The following is an 11,912-nucleotide window of genomic DNA, read 5'->3' as shown; positions in this document are numbered from 1 at the left end:
ACAAGAAACCTTTTTCTTCTTTTCAAAAAAAAATTAACAAAAAAAATATAAAATATTTGTGATGTTTTTTATAATATTTATTGAATATTAAAATACAAAAAGTTTAACTTTAAACAAAAAATAAAAAAAAAGGAGAATAAATGATCCTAAATAAATTTTCGCAGACTAAATATAAATAAACATAAAGTGGCCTAATAATATTTTCATTTTAGAACCCGTGCATTTAATTTTTTTTTCTGTTTTGTTTCTGATTCTGTTTATTTTTATTTCAAATATTGTTTTAATTTTATTATTTCTTATTTTTGTTCTAAAACTTTTCCCTTAAGTAATAATTTTTAACTTGAATAACATTATAATTTCTTAAAATTCAATTTGTATACATGGGAAATTTTATGAGAATATTGTACCAACATGTCTTAGGATACAAGTGAAAAATTTGAAAGTGGAAAAATTTGAAATTTAAATCAGATTCATTTAGGTTTTGAAAATAAAAATTACTGATCATATTAGCCCTAGTTCATTAGCGGGATATGTTGATGCGAACATAATAAATGAACGACGTAGAAATTTCCAATAAATAAAGTATTAAAGATCTAAGATATTTGTGTTTAAGGGAATGTAAATCATGTGAGTGAAGGGGTTAAAATTTTTTATTAAAATTTCAATTAGATAATGAAAATTTCAATCATATTTTAACTTTTAAAACAGATTTTAGGAATTTATTCTTTATTAAGCTGTTTTAACGTTCTTTTGCAACATATAAGAGGTTTGTCTCGTCCTATAAAGATTTGAAAGAGAACGAATAAAATTGGAGATTTTCGTCTTAGATTTCAAGAGAACTGAGTAGGGTAATAGAACCCCCCGAGCCACTGAAGCCATTCCTGACTTATATGCCGGAGATATCCCTAAGGGAGTTGGACACCAGTTCTTGAACGCTTAGGAATCCGTGTCCGAAAAAATTACGACGCCAGAAAACCAGTGCCGGGCAGTCGCAAAGGATGTGCACAGTGGTCTTGTCACCGTCTCCACAAAATAATATCAGCAATAATAGAAGCATTGCTGCCAAAAGTAATTTATTTATTTATAAAACTGCAAAATAAGATTTTTACAATTTTTTTTTTGATTTTACATTAGAAAAATATCTTCAAAATTAAGGTTTTTTTCAAAAATAGTACGGAAATTTTTCATAATTTGAATTTTTTACATTTTTTCCCATATATTTTGCAAAATTTATAAAAAAAAAAAACATTTTGACCAAAAAGTCACTTTAATAGACAACTCATGGCGATTCAACTTACACAGCAGAAAATTTTTGATATTCTACGCTGCAATTTATTTCATATTAATCTACTTGGGGCAACAACTTGGAGCGCGTACGATTTATGACATTGTATATTTTATTGTATATGCCATCAGTTGTTCTTTTTGGTGTCTAATTTGGTTCGAAGTGAAATCGTGATATTTTGGTTTCCAACTTTTTTCAATTAAATTTCAATTGAAGGGTTCTTGAAGATTTATTTTGTATCAAATCTTCAAAATGAAAATCTTATTTTAAAAAAATGAAGATATTTAGGCTAATCTCTTTGGCAGAGTTTCCTCCTATGAAGACCTAAAAGGGAAAAAATAGAAATCGAGATTTTTGTATTTTTATAGCCGAAACGGTGGTTAATAGAGGTTACAACTAGCAGGTATTAAAAATAGAGAATACTTATAATAAAAAGAGTCATATAAATTTTTTTTCGATATTTTCATCAAACGAATCTTTTGCACTGTTCTAACAATAAGAACTAACTTAGTGAGTATTAAGTAATTGTAATGTCGAAATTAAAATGAATTTTTTAACTGCGTTTAGTCGCGATTTTCAATTTCTCTTTAAATACAATTGTACGACATTAATCGTATGTATGATACACGTGTGCTGGCATACATACATATAACAGATATGTATTGATGTTTACATATGTACGTTAGATTTAAGTTTCTTTATTTTATCATTTTAAGGATTCTTTTGTGAAAAATTTTTTATTTCTTTAGAAGTTTATTGAAAACTTAAGATTAAAAAGTTTTTTTATTTAACAAAATAATGTGTTTTAATAAGTCATTTTAAAAACTTTTCTAGTTTTTTATTTTCATTACTTTAGAATAATTTTGTATATATAAATTTGTAGATAGCTATAGCAACGTGAGTATATACATACATAGGCACTTTACATTACAAAAACTTAAGTTTTTCGTTTGAGTTTTTAAGTTTTCACAAAATTAAAATTGAAAGTAATAGACAAAGTAAATAGTAGAGTAGTAAAAATCAAGTATCTACGATTGCTAAAATATTGAACTATAAGAAAAGTTTCCATGAAAAACATCAAATAGGTTAAGGCACAAAACATAATGAGGGGAAATTTCATTTGGAATAGCATTGGGAATTGAGGGTTAGCAAGATATTTCTGGCTGAAGGTGGACAAGGTAAATGAAATTTACAGACACTAAGCAAAAGGAATCTTAATATTCTGTATTTGGTATTATTAACGGACATGGTTTGTTTTGTAAAATGGCCAAGAAACTGGGCTTTCTTTATTCTATTTTTTGATCGTGCCGGTAATAATATTGAAATAGTAGAGCATTAGCGACACATACTCTGCCACACGGGTGCTATGACTGCAATAGTTTTGGAAAAATCCCAATTCCGTGATTTCAGGGGGTTTTAAAATTGTCCGTGTGAAACTATTTTACTTTTCTTGAAGATGGTTCAATGGTTCGAAGGAGGAGAAATATATGTTTCGTAACATTGAAATTTACAAGAAAAATTTATATATTCTTAGAAAAATATTAAATTAAAACAATTAATCTGAATCGAATTCACAAATTCGTTTTCAAAAACTTTCGAAATAATTATAATAATTAATTTAATTTATCTTCGATTGTGAATTATTTGATATGTGTTTCTTTCAGAAAGAAGCCAATGTGTTGCAATGCAATTAAAATGTTATATAAAAAAATGTTATGTAAATTGCCTTCAGTTATCATACATTAAAACGTACGCAATATTATGAAATTTATAATATTTATAAATTTTTGTATAAAAGTTTTGAAAAGAAGATTGATACTATCTACAAAATTTTATATGTGTATACAAAACTCAATAACTTCAAATAAATTTATTTTTTAAAAATTATACTCTATAAGGAATACACAATAAATGAGAGTAAGCATCAATAGATATCTACTAATTTTCATAAAATATTTAATGAAGATAATACAAAATTAGAAAACAAAACAAAGTGGTAACGAGGTACGTGTACCTAATAAATTACAATAAGAAAAAAAAATTTCAATAAATATCAAGTATTTTCAAAAATAAATTTTTCAAAAATAATAATAAATATTAAAAGGGTCAATCCTGATTTCATAAGCAACAAGTATTTTATCTTTTGTCTATTCTTAAATTTACTTAATTCTCATTTAAATCAGGTGTATTAAAAGCTGAAAATTAGCCGTATATTATAATTAGTGCTTTTCTTTTACAGAATGGTAACTCTCCTAATTATATCGTAGTAGTACGGAAAGAAGGCATATATAGAAATTCTATAATAAAGGATCAAGAATAATAATGCACATTAGAGAAAATTTTGAAAATTTCACATTTATTTTGCGTTAACACCTTTAAAATAATACAACCTTTTCTAATATTTCCTTATATAACCTGGTTTCATATATTTATTCTTGTATTCCTGTAAAAGAAGGTGATAAAAACTGTAATCATTTTAATTTTAATACGAACGTGTTTGCATTTACAAATAATATAACATGAGTAAGAAACAATAGCTATCTACTCCTATAAAAAAAAGGCATCATATAGAAATCGATGCATGAATTACAATACTGCACAAAATCATCATTAAAAGATCATAATTTCGAACTATATCGAATCACAATTAAGAGATCATAATTTCGAAAAATGCTAGAAACTATTAAATTCGCCCCATGTATCTATACATTCATATAGGTCTATTAAAATAATATTAATAAATTAGACTATTAGTACAAATAAATAAAATTGCAGCTATATGTAGTTAAAATATTTCGATGTGGTAGCCATCTAGAATATAAATTAGTTTTAATAAGAATTCAAACTAGTACCTCATATCTACGTATAAAATTAATTGCTCTAATTCTGGAAGTATAGTTGTATTTCTTTAAGATAATATTAAATTTTTTTCGATTTCCCTTAGCATAATGAGTGTAAGGATAGTATTTACTGTTTTTACAAACAATTTAATAAATGATCAATAAAATTTCCGAATATCACTAATGTCCGTGATGTAGAGATATACCCTACTCTCAGACGGGTTATACCCTATTGTTGTTATACTCTATTATACCATCTAATCTCCATTATATTTGCAACCAAATTTAACTCAAAAATTTTTTTTCTTAAATTATTTAAGTTAAAGATATTTATACATATTGTCTTACATATTTTAAGAGGATTACCCTTTAAAGCAAATATTCTTAAAATTAAAATAGATGAATCATAAAACAGAGTATAAATAAAATTTAATAAAATATTTATTTGTTTTCTATGAGTTTTCCACTTCAAATGCACGAAGTATAAATATTTTTAATTAGAGAATTATTATTATTATCGCCTCAAGGATACTTTTTGAAATAATACTTGAGTGCATATAAATTATATACTTGTTTTTTTTTTTAAATATATAAGTAAGTATATAAATGATTTGATATTCAGTACATCTACGTATACTGGGTATGTATGTATGTAAATATAACTATACCTATTTATTATTGTTTTGTTGATAAATTAAAAAAAAAAAAACAGAATAAGAATTTTAAAAAACAAAATTTTTTTTTGTTGCTTTTCAAGTTGAAATTTTAAACTTATAGTAGCTCATTAAAAATAAGAAAATCATTAAAATTAAGAAAAGAAGAAAAAAAATCATAAAAAACACACAGAAAATTCGTCCTAATTAAATCTGAAGATTACTTTTTTTTTCTATTTGTATTTTTAATTTTCTTTATTTTTCTTGTCTTATATTTTTTTATGATTCTTCAATTTTTTTTTTTTATAACAAAAGAAAAGGAATAACACTGAATAATATTGACTTGAATGAAATATACAAATACATACATACATATACAAATATTTAAACTGTTATACACTATATAAATGCAAGATACAGTGTACAAGTGTGTATGTACAGAATATTTTACATAATTATATTTATAGAACTTAAGTTTTCTAATTAAAGGCAACCATATATACGAGTACAGCTGAATATACCATTTGCATATTATACATAAAGGATACTTTCAGTACAAGTACACATATACATAATATACCAGTTAAAAATCAAAATATGCCAGGACTTGAATAAATATATATTGTTTAAAACTCATACATACGTATATACATATTTATACCCATAGTATTGTGAAACTTTCAAAATAATAATTTCCAAAAATAAAAATAATTTTAAAGACATTTTCATTTCAAGACAAAAAAAAAATTAATTTTTCAAATTAATACTTATAAATTTACTTAAAATTCGTAATCACTACCAGAAATATTTTCAATACACATACCTATAATATGTGTATGTATATGTATTTGTATACATTCTGTTTGTATATAGCTCTACATCTAAATATTATTATTATTATACAAAGTAATACAATTATGATCATTAATAGTATTTTCTACAGAATTTTATCACTTTCTCTCTCTCTCATCCATCTCCTTTTCTTCCTATATCTCTTTTTCTCTGTACAACTTATTATTAAATTCATCATTATATAAAACTAATTTGACCAAGATTAACGAGCTTAATCAGAGGATTTTTGCCATTTTCTATATTCAATTAAAAATTCATCTAATTAATATTCTTTTTGATCAACGCCAATACTACTAAAAAAAAAATTTAGTAAGAAAAAAAAAATTATAACTTGTATTTATACTTACAATATTTTTTTTGTTGCTTTATATAATATATAGTGTGAGTATAGCAAAAACTTTGTATAACAAAGTAAAATAAAGTTAAGTCAAACCAATGGCTTGTAAAGTAGCACTTTTGTTTTGAACAAATGAAATTATTACAATTAAAAACAATCTATTTAACTTTTTAAATTGGTTTCATTCATATATCAAAATTTTTCAAAGATTGCATACATTTAGGATAAGATAACAAAAAATTGAAAAAGACGTTAACATACTCGAATACTCGTATAAGGGTTAATTGCGTGAATTAAGAAAAATAATTATATTTTTTCGGTGGAGTAATATTTACCGTTAGCTTTCTACATTTATAGAAATTTGGAATAGATTGCGGTTTCGGAAATATAATGTGCCAAAAATTCATATTTTATACATTTTAAGAGGCGATAACTTGAGAGCGATTGAAGGTAGAGGAAATTTTTCTTCTAACGAAATGAACAATTTATAAGTGTCTAAAAGCTGCTAAAATTACAGACTTCTAAAACCTGCAGTTTAAAAGAAAAACGATATAAAAAATTTGAAAAAAATTGGGTTTTATATAACGGTAAATTTTAACGTCCATTTTATTTTTTTAAAGTTCAAATATTGTATGACGCGGTAAAAGATGCTAGCCACTATTCTAATGTCTTTACAATATTTAGGAAATGTATTAAAAATCTTTCTTTTTCACGGTCTTCGATGGCTATAACTTTTAGGGGGAGAGGGATACGTAAAAATTTTCTTTTACGGAAATAAGTTTCCTGTATAGATCTATATAATATATGTGAAATTTCGACATTCTATCTTCAAGGGTGTAGACATTTTGTAAACACATTCGATATGGATGAACAGACGGAAATAGTAAAACTAATAGGCAGTTTTTAATAAATTTTTTCAAATTTTTTTTGGAAAATTGCTAAAAAGAGAACGAAAAATATAAACCAATGATATAATATTCATTATACTTATAGTATAGATGTATTTAGACTATATGTCTACACTTTTTATAATATATTATGTAAAATAGTATAACAAACAAATATAAAAGAAAAATTAACGGGAAAAATATTCATTTAAGAAATTAGAGGGAAATTTCGTTTAAAGAAAATTTTCAACATAAGTAAATAAAGGTATAAAACACAAAATTTTATTTAATAAAAGTACAAGAAAAAGTATAGGGAAGATATACTCGTAGCTACATAATAATAATATTTTTAAAGAAGGCTTTAATTATTTAAGTAGCAAAAATGTTCTTTAAAAAAAATGTATATTTCGATTTCACTTTAATTTATAAGCTAATTATAATTATTCTAAACAGTTAAGGGTTACCAGATAACTTAAAAATTTAGAAAAATATTTTTTGAACTCAAATTTTAAAATGAATTATGCATCCTGTCTTAATTTCCAAGTACAGCAATACCTATATATAATTGTTAAATATTCGAAATTCTATGGTAATTTATATTTGCTTAGGTATTTATACATTAAAAAGATACCCAAGTTTGAAATTAAAGTATTTGACATAATTTTAAGAACACTCTTAACAACACAAACAAAGACATAAAACAGTGACGCCAGAAATGCATATGCAAACAGAAGGTCACGACTAGTAGGAGCATCAACGGAGCATAAGCGCACACTCTTCCAACCGACTTCTTTATGTTAAAATTATGTGTTTAAAATTTAACATTTATTTTCCATCCAAAATTAAGCCATCTTGCGGAATGTATGTACAAAACTACAATTTTCATCTACTCTTTTTATAGCCTAGAGTAATTTTTATTAATATAAAATATTAGTATGGAAATCTAGCTGTAAAATGTGGCTGCCATTATGCGGTTTGTCAGGTATCCAATTTAGGTGCAGGTATAGGGCTAATGTAAATGAGGATGAGAATCGCAAAAGGTTCTATGGCTCGATGTAAGAACGGCTTAATGGCCTTGGTTCCAGACGCAGGAGAATTTTCTGAATTGTGTTACACTTTTGAAGATTAAGATTCCTATGAAGGGAGTTCAGGATGTATCTTCCCATATTATAACTATTGCAATATTTTAAAATTTTTGGAAAAAAATTATTTTACTCTTCTAATTTTAAAAATTTCAAGTAGCTGGTAATCTAGTATTTTTTCAACAACAAATAAGGAAAAAAATTCTATGACTTGTAAACTGGAAAACATAATATTTGTAAAAATAACACCAAAGTAAAAAAAAAAGAAAACAACCAACGTAATATTTCTTCACTATAGTTCACCGTTAACCATAACGATGATGGCTTAAGCAACGGTGCGAAAGAAGAAAGAGTTATTTTTTGGCATCGTTATAATGCTGGTATAAAATTTAAGCATGAAACAGAATAACAAAAAAATAAAAACAAACAAACAAACATTGTAATTAAGTTATCAACGAAGATAAATTTTCACTCTTGCCTTCTCAGTCTTGTTCAGGGTTTTCAAAGTTTTTGCATTATTTTAAATGGTGAAAATGTCGAAGAAGACGAAGAAAAAGTAAAAACAAAAAAAATGGAAATCTTAAAAGTATAGCTGGGGTGCAGGAGGTGAATAGAATAACTAATAAAGATGTCCTGTGTTTGGTTAAGTTTTTCTTTTTTTTTTTTTTTGTTTTGCTACTGAATATTTTCCAATCAGCATACCAGAGTAAAGGATAACATTAATTTTTTCTTTTAGTTGGTACGTTGATTGGAAAATTTTTTAGAAGCACAGAAGAAAAAATTGTGTGTCGTGAAGCAGCAAAATCTTATTTCTTAAGAAAAAAAAAAGAAGGCTAACAAATTTATAGTTAATATTTTTTTTAACTAATTTATTTTGTACTTGTTTGAGTAATCATATAATATAATTTTTTATTGCGGTATTACAATCAGAATTATTAAACAAAGTTATAAGAGAAGGAAATTATCATGAAATTGCAAATGGTTTGAATACAAAATACGTGAATTATTTAAATTATTCAATTTTTATTTACACAAAATTTTAAAAATAATTTTAAAGAGTTTAATACTAAAGAGTTATAATTGAATTTTTACATAAAATAATTTTTTAATTCACTCTAGTGAATTGTCCGCTTGAAATATGAAAATATAACACCGGAACATAGGGTCGTATACTACAATTTGTGTGGAGTGTCTCAAAATCTGACCCGAGTTTTTACTAACGTGAAGTAGTGTGAGCCTTAAAAGGCACAGTCGATCATACCTACTATAGATTCTATTGAAAACAATATTTTTATGACCAAGTCACATTGCATATATTTAGGAGGAAGTTAAGAAAAAAATTAAAAAAAAAATTCTAGATACATTATTTTTAATACACAAACGGCAGTTTGTGCTTCACCGATATTTAATTCGACGACTCTCAATACTTTAAAATCCAAACAAAAATGGATATAAGCAATCTTTTATACCAGTAACTACCAATAATTTCTTCCTTTTAATTGTCTTTTTTTGTTCATTCAAACAATACTTAGTAATCATGTGGATTACAGTATAAAGCAATATGAAGAACATTTCGTCGGCAATTTTTTCATACCTCTGTAGCTCAGTTGGTACAGCGTCCGTCTAGAAAACGGTAGATCACTGGTTCAAGTCCAGTTCGAGGAGAAAAATTTTTTTAATTTTTCTGCCTTTCACTCGTTCCTTTGATTACGTCATACATCTGTTCTGCAGTTATATGAAGAAATTTCCATTAAGTTAATATTATTAGTGTAATAGGCACATTACTTATTAATTAAACAACTACACGTTGTAATAGTAATTCAATTTTTGTGCACTTTTTTTAACCAGGATGATTACATTTCAAGATGATCAAAATAATAAAAATGTTTTTTTTAGTAAAGGGTTGGTCATCCATCTTTTAGCACATTATTTCATAGACATAGGTCATGAAAATTTACACTGTGCAAACTCATTAAACACAAATTTCTAACTATTGAGAATAGGAACAAGTTCCAAATTTATAAGGAGAAGGGAACATCCACTTTTAAAGCGGTTCCAGTAAAATGTAATTATTAACAAGAAATTTGTAGTTTTTAGATAATAAAAGTGGTAAGACTCTATGACACCTATGTGTCTGATTTGAAAAACTTGAATCTAAAAAAGTTTTATAAATCTAATCAAAATATTAGTTTAGTGTTGTTCTAAAATAATTTGCAAAAATATTCTTAACGATTATGCTTCTAGCAAGAGCCACTAATTGCATCTCGTGCCATATAATGTTTTAATTTTAGTTGTCGTGCAGTTGCTTCTTTTTTCTTTTGCAAATTTAAATTAAATTCTATTTAATCAAATTTAAATTCTTAATAAATATACTAATATTATTGAATTAACTCACTGATAATTTAATAATGAAATAGTGAGTTTCATAATTAATCCTACAGCCGACAAAATTTTTACTTTAAATTTTTTGTGCAGTGTGAATTTAAAATTATGAAAAACGAAAAAATATACGATTAAAAAAAAATAATTTTAAAATAAACTTTTACACAGGCACATTGTACACATGTGTGCCAACAACCACGCACTTATACAAATGTAAAAAAAAATAAATTTTTTTAAAATTAATTAAATTTTAAATTTTTATTATTTAATTTTCAAATTTAACTTTTAACCTTACCCCCTTCTGCTTTTTATCTTATTTTCGTAATTAAATCGATTCAAGTACGTACCTGAAATAGAAAAGAATAAAAATTTTATATGTGAGTTTTTTTTCTGTTAAAATAATTAAAAGGAGGAAATATAATTTTTTTTTTTATTATTTTTAATTTATGTTTAAATATAACACTACATATATATATACATTCATTAAATTTATTTATATAAGCATCTATGTACATAAAATATCTTATATCTTTTAAGATAAACTTGAATATATTTTAAGAATTCATCTTAAAAGTTTATTAAGTAAATATGCGACATACAAATTATCTACTTTCATATTTTTACTACCTTTTCTATTTAAATTTTATCGTCTTGAAAAAAAAAAAACAAAAAAACAAAAAGAAAAGCTAATAAAAATTTTGAGTGTGTTTTAAGTAATTTGTTCCCTTTAACCGTCTATTACACACTTCTTACCCCCACACCCTATATACACACTATCCACATCCTTTTCATATACACAACCATATACACGTATCCTTTTATATTATGAAAATAAAACTTAATCAACGCTCTTTGCATACGTAAATTTTATATACGTATACAAAAATTAACTGCGAAAAGTTAAAATTTATTTCGCATACATTTTAACACGTATGTACTTTGTAATTTAAAACATTTTCGTCAATTAATATTCTCTACTTTGTTTTCGCTGTTTCCCTTGATTATTAACGCTAATTTTTATAATTTTTTCATAATTTTTTTTTTTTTTTGTGAAAGAAACGCTTTTCGTTGTATGCCAAAGAGAAACAATAAAAAAAGGAAACGTTTTAGATTTAGAATACAAGAGAGTAGCTGCTATTTCATCTACATCTACTTATTTTGTGTATACGCATGTACCTATGTACACATACACAAACATAAATTAAAAAAATTTTCGAGTAAAAAGTTATGAATTTGTAGACAAATTAGTAGATAAGATTTTCTTTTTTTTTTGATTTTTTATGACAACTATACCTTAATTTTCCGGCTTTTTAGAACTTTTTCAAGAATATTTGAAAAAAACAAAATGTACTTTTAATTTCATTCTGTTCGCCTTTCCGTCCTTTTGTTCATGCAACTGTTCCCTTCATAAGTTTTACAAAATAAACCTTTTCGAGAAAAGAATTTCTATAAAAACAATTTTTTCTTACACTACCGCCTTCTAATAAAACTAATAATACGTCAAAGTCCAAATATTGACTCTTAAGAATAACTAATGGAAACTTCTTCATACAACTGCAGAACAGATGGATAACGTAATGAAAGAAACGAATAA

This window comes from Condylostylus longicornis, unplaced genomic scaffold (genome assembly GCF_029603195.1).
Source record: "Condylostylus longicornis isolate FDR11 unplaced genomic scaffold, ASM2960319v2 ptg000001l, whole genome shotgun sequence".
Taxonomy (NCBI): domain Eukaryota; kingdom Metazoa; phylum Arthropoda; class Insecta; order Diptera; family Dolichopodidae; genus Condylostylus; species Condylostylus longicornis.
The sequence above is the reverse complement of the archived record's forward strand: the minus strand, read 5'-3'. Positions refer to the sequence as shown.